General features: G+C 33.8%; 1 long non-coding RNA gene across 1 annotated transcript; it reads right to left on the minus strand.

The window, feature by feature from the left end:
* Positions 1-3,583: 3,583 nt before the first annotated feature.
* LOC139519551 (uncharacterized) lies at positions 3,584-4,494 on the minus strand. The gene is made up of 2 exons (XR_011663622.1): positions 4,396-4,494; positions 3,584-3,681 (listed from the first exon to the last, which is right to left on the minus strand). It is a non-coding gene; the product is annotated as an uncharacterized lncRNA (long non-coding RNA).
* Positions 4,495-6,284: the final 1,790 nt, after the last annotated feature.

Consider the following 6,284-nt stretch of genomic DNA (forward strand, 5'->3'; position numbering starts at 1 on the left):
CTATTTTTTCTAGGTGTTTTTGTTATATAGATCTAACAGACTTGAACTGTTTCGATTCTTATTCTGTCCTCGGATTTCAAGTGTTATGCTTTTAGCGTTCCTTACGAAAGTTAATCCAGAAAAACGCTTCAGATGCATGAAATTATTTGACGTGTTGTTTTCAATTTTTTTTTACATCAGTGGGTCGATACATCTTCTGGTGAACTATCAGTCCACAGAGGGTATCATCAGCTCAGTAGTCAGTACTTCGGTACTGACATGATTTATAACAAACCTTTCTAAATTGTCCCTTAATAAATTTTGAAATTATAAAGAAACTAACGTTTCAACTTTCTCAGGCGAAGTTAACCTTGGATGAATTTGGCCATTTATTTTAGGTGTTTTTGTCATCTAGCTTTTTAACTGTTTCGATACTTATACATCCCTCGGATTCCAATTGTTTGGTTTTAAGCGTTCTAGACGAAGGTTAATCCAGAAAAACACTTGAGATGCATGAAATTATTTGACGTGTTGTTTTCAATAGATTACCTTAACCGTATTTGGCCCAACTTTCTGGAATTTTGATTACTCAATGCTCTTCAACTTTGTACTTCTTTGGCTTTATATCTATTTTGGTTTTAGGTAGATAAAACGCGCGTCTGGCGTATTAAATTATAATCCTGGCAACTTTGATAACGTTTACACTACTGGGTCAATGCCACTGCTGGTGGACGTTTCGTCCTCGAGGGTATCACCAGCCCAGAAGTCAGCACTTCGGTGTTGACATGAATGTCAATTATATGGTAATTTCTATAAATTTTCTGTTTAGAAATTTTTCAAAAAATCTTATCCCAGGAATAGATTACCGTAGCCTTATTTGTCACAACTTTTTGGAATTTTGGATACTCAATGCTCATCAACTTTGTATTTGTTTGGCTTTATAACTATTTTGATCTGAGCGTCACTGATGAGTCTTTGGTAAACGAAACAAGAGTCTGGCGAACAAAATTATAGCCTGGTACCTTTGATAACGTTTTATACAACTGGGTCGATGCCACTGCTGTTAGACATTTCGTCCCCGAGGGTTTTACGAGACCAGTTATCAGCACTTCGGTGTTGACATCAATATCAATTATATGGTAATTTTTATAAATTTTCTGTTTACAAAACTTTGAATTTTTCGAAAAACTAAGGATTTTCTTATCCAAGGAATTGATTACCTTAGCCGTATTTGGCACAACTTTTTGGAATTTTTGGTACTCGATGCTCTTCAATTTTGTGATTGTTTTGCTTTATAAGTATTTTGGTCTGAGCGTCACTGATGAGTCTTAGGTAGAAGAAACGCGCGTCTGGCGTATTAAGTTATAATCCTGGTACCTTAGATAACGTTTTACACCACTGGGTCGATGCCACTGCTGGTGGACATTTCGTTTCCGAGGGTATCACCAGCCCAGTAGTCAGCACTTCGGTGTTGACATGAATATCAATTATATGGTAATTTTTATAAAATTTTTGTTCACAGACTTTGAATTTTTCGAAAAACTAAGGATTTTCTTATCCTAGGAATAGATCACCTTAGCCTTATTTGGCCCAACTTTCTGGAATTTTGATTACTCAATGCTCTTCAACTTTGTACTTCTTTGGCTTTATATCTATTTTGGTTTTAGGTAGATGAAACGCCCGTCTGGCGTATTAAATTATAATCCTGGCACCTTTGATAACGTTTACACTACTGGGTCGATGCCACTGCTGGTGGACGTTTCGTCCTCGAGGGTATCACCAGCCCAGAAGTCAGCACTTCGGTGTTGACATGAATGTCAATTATATGGTAATTTTTAAATATTTTCTGTTTAGAAAACTTTGAATTTTTCAAAAAATCTTATCCCAGGAATAGATTACCGTAGCCTTATTTGGCACAACTTTTTGGATGTTTTGGTACTCAATGCTCATCAACTTTGTATTTGTTTGGCTTTATAACTATTTTGGTCTGAGCGTCACTGATGAGTCTTTGGTAAACGAAACAAGAGTCTGGCGTACAAAATTATAGCCTGGTACCTTTGATAACGTTTTATACAACTGGGTCGATGCCACTGCTGTTGGACATTTCGTCCTCGAGGGTTTTACGAGACCAGTTATCAGCACTTCGGTGTTGACATGAATATCAATTATATGGTAATTTTTATAAAATTTTTGTTTACAAACTTTGAATTTTTCGAAAAACTAAGGATTTTCTTATCCTAGGAATAGATTACCTTAGCCTTATTTGGCCCAACTTTCTGGAATTTTGATTACTCCATGCTCTTCAACTTTGTACTTGTTAGACTTTATAAGTATTTGGGTCTGAACGTCACTGATGAGTCTTAAGTAGACGAAATGCGGGTCTGGCGTATTAAATTATAATCCTCGTACCTTTGATAACGTTTTACATCAGTGGGTCGATACCTCTGCGTGTGGAATATCAGTCCAACGAGGGTATCATCAGGTCAGTATTCAGTACTTCGGTACTAACATGATATAAACAAACTTTTATATTTTTTTTTGTTAAGATATTTTGGAATTATAAAGACACTAAGATTTCAACTCCCTCAGTCAAAGTTGACCTTATATGAATTTGGCCATTTTTTTTTTATGTGTATTGTCATACAGAACTAACAGACTTCATCTGTTTCGGTACTTATACATCCCTCGGATTTTAAATTTTTGGCTTTGAGCGTTCCTGATGAAGGTTAATTCAGAACAGCGCTTCAGATGCATGAAATTATTTGACGTGTTTTTTTTCTCTCAATTTTTTACATCAGTGGGTCGATACCTCTGCTGGTGGACAATCAGTCCACCAAGGGTATCATCAGCTTAGTAATCAGTACTTCGGTACTGACATGATTTATAACAAACCTTTCTAAATTGTCCGTTAACAAATTTTGAAATTATAACGAAACTAACGTTTCAACTTTCTCAGGCGAAGTTAACCTTGGATGAATTTGGCCATTTATTTTATGTGTTTTTGCCATTTAGCTTTTTAACTGTTTTGATACTTAAACATCCCTCGGATTTCAATCGATTGGCTTTGCGTTCCTGACGAAGGTTAATCCAGAAAAAAAACACTTCAGATGCATGAAATTATTTGACGTGTTGTTTTCAATAGATTACCTTAACAGTATTTGGCACAACTTTTTGGAATTTGGGTATTCAATGCTCTTTAACTTTGTACTTGTTTGGCGTTATAAGTATTTTGGTTTGAACGTCACTGATGAGTCTTAAGTAGACGAAACGCGCGTCCGGCGTATTTAATTATAATCCTCGTACCTTTGATAACGTTTTACATCAGTGGGTCGATACCTCTGCGTGTGGAATATCAGTCCAACGAGGGTATCATCAGGTCAGTATTCAGTACTTCGGTACTAACATGATATAAACAAACCTTTATATTTTTGTTTGTTAAGATATTTTGGAATTATAAAGACACTAAGATTTCAACTCCCTCAGTCAAAGTTGACCTTATATGAATTTGGCCATTTTTTTTATGTGTATTGTCATACAGAACTAACAGACTTCATCTGTTTCGGTACTTATACTTAAAAAAAACATAAGAAAAAAACAATACAAACAAGATATGACAAATTTATTATCTTATTACTCGACGCATCCCAAAACTCTGTGGTTATAATATTACGCTGACAACATACACTTTTATGGACAGGTTTTCTGAAGAAGAAAAAAAACAATAATATCGTTAAGAAAAAATATTTTAGCTATCAAAATCAAATTACTTTAAAATGACATAAAATGATTGAAACAAATATTTATTGAAATGTTTTTGTTTATTTTTTTAAATATATGTGATCAATATAACTAAACTAAAATGTAATGGTACAACAAAAGATGCTTAAAAAATAGAAATCAATCGAAACTACATTATTGTTGATCAACTTGACGGGTGTCACATGATGAGCACGATCTGCTTACCCTACAGGAGCACATTATAGCATCACTAGTTTTTGGTAGAGTTGATTTTACTCAGCTCTATAGATTTTGTAGACTATTGTTTTGTCTTTTGTTGTTTTTAGTTCACCTTGTGTCTGTCGTATGTTGTCTGGCGTATGTTGTCTGTCGTGCTCGTGTCATCATCATATGTTGTTGTCTTTTAAAATAATGTTCTCTGAAACTACTAATCCAAGTTTAATCAATCTTTACTACAATCATCCAGTTAATAATGTTTGTCTTATAACTTAGTCTAACAAACAACATGGCCGATATTTTGGTAAATTTGCAAAACGACAAAATAATATTACTGTTATCAGATTGATGTTTGATTAAACATGATGACACAAATGATTGTAGATAAGTGATTTTCTTTCAATAAGATACAACAAATGTTCAATTTTATCAAATAATTTCACAAATAATGTTCCTACTAACCCTTGGAAATTCGCAAATATATGAATTCGAATAGGTACAGCTCAAATCACTCCAAAGAAATCCTTGACTATTTCCGGAAATACCAATACAGTTGCGGTTTCTGAAAGCAAACGCTGAAAAAAACCCACAAAAAAGGGTATTTATTTTAAAATAAATGCTGAATATTGTATAAATCAACTAAATAGAAATCAGAAAAAAGATAAGGAAATCAAACTGACAGTTTGATAAACTAAGCCGTTGCCAGAAATATATCCAATAGCTTTTGTAGAAAAGCAAGAAATCGATCAAAAATCGTCACACAAGATCATTCGGCCATTTGACTCAATTGATATATTTATTTACAGTTTTCTCTATCTGATATGGTTTTGGGAAAACACACGAAGGGGGAAATACGTCATTCAAGGTAAACATCTCATTAAAAGGATTCATCGGAGAAATGTTGTCATTTCGGGAAAACAGCAGAGATTGCTTTTATAAAACAAAAGTCATTTTAGGAAAATTCGTCTTAGAATAACACTCTCAAGTTTACACATTTTACTTTACCAGATGCATGGTTCGTAACATACCCTCTGCCCAATCGTATGATGTTTACATCTCTCAATTGATACATTCACCTGTTGTAAGTGAGTTGAAACAAAGACATATCGTTTCGGTCAACTAATTCGCGATGTTGACATGTTATCTTCTGTAGTGATGACTCCATTTGTTCATATCTTAGTTTTTGTGTATGAAGTATATTCCTAATCGAGTATGTCCCACACTATCAACTCCATTAATAGGGATGCGCTTCATACTAAAAAACTGCTCTAAAAGAGATATGAGGATAACCAAATGAAAATGACACTATATAAGATAACATGTCATCATCACAAATGAGTTGATTGAAATGATCGATATATCAATGTTTCAACTCACTTGCCACATGTTTCTGTCTTTTCTTAGACTTAGATCTGTAGATATCAGAAGAGATGTCTTATATTCAATTTGATTGATATTTTCCCATTCCATATTATCACATTTTAACTGAATGTACATTTGTATGGTGGAAGGTGTATGTATATATAAAGACGCAAACATTTTCGAAACATCCTGTATTGCTCCATCTTTTGTTCCTGTGATTTCTTTTGTTTTTGTTTAACCTTCGTTTGTCTTCCTTATCGATTTATGGTATCAGAACATCGGTAATGTACTGTTGCCCTTATTTGTGATATCGTTATCGTTTTATCGTCTTTTAACGGATATTAAGTCTGCTGTACTTTTGTTTATTGTATTCTCATTCGAGTAATCCCTTTATATTAGAAGTGATGAATGTTATTTCGTAAATAATTTTATAAGAAATTTCGCAACCTCGGGACGATTTAAGACTTCTTCTGTTGATGACAGAACCATAAGTATTTTGACCTCGTTATGTCTTTTTTATGTTCCCACTGACGTATATCTCACATCAATTTTATCCATATATCCCAAACTCTGAATTCAAAATCCTTCTGCTTTTATTACACATACCTGACATTATTATTATAAACAGTACATTTTAAACAATATTTGTTTTACTTAATTATATTAAAAGATAAAACTTACCGGTTCCAAAGGGAAGGTTCGCATTGTCTACGGCAAATACAACATTTCCGTCTTGACCAGGACTATTTGCACCAGTCCATATGAATTCCATGCTCGCTAAAAAGAATTGACTTATTATTAGTATCATAGGATTTGTAGGAAGATTCATAATCACAGTCAGTTAGCACATATTGTCTTAGACGTGCTCAAAACCTATCACACAGAGTTATATGAAAGACAACTGAAACTTAAATAAACAAAAAATTCACTGTCCTCACAAGCTGACCCGTATGATAGGTCTGTATCTCAACTCACTAACCACATGCTTT

Source organism: Mytilus edulis, chromosome 1 (assembly GCF_963676685.1).
Source record: "Mytilus edulis chromosome 1, xbMytEdul2.2, whole genome shotgun sequence".
Lineage (NCBI taxonomy): Eukaryota > Metazoa > Mollusca > Bivalvia > Mytilida > Mytilidae > Mytilus > Mytilus edulis.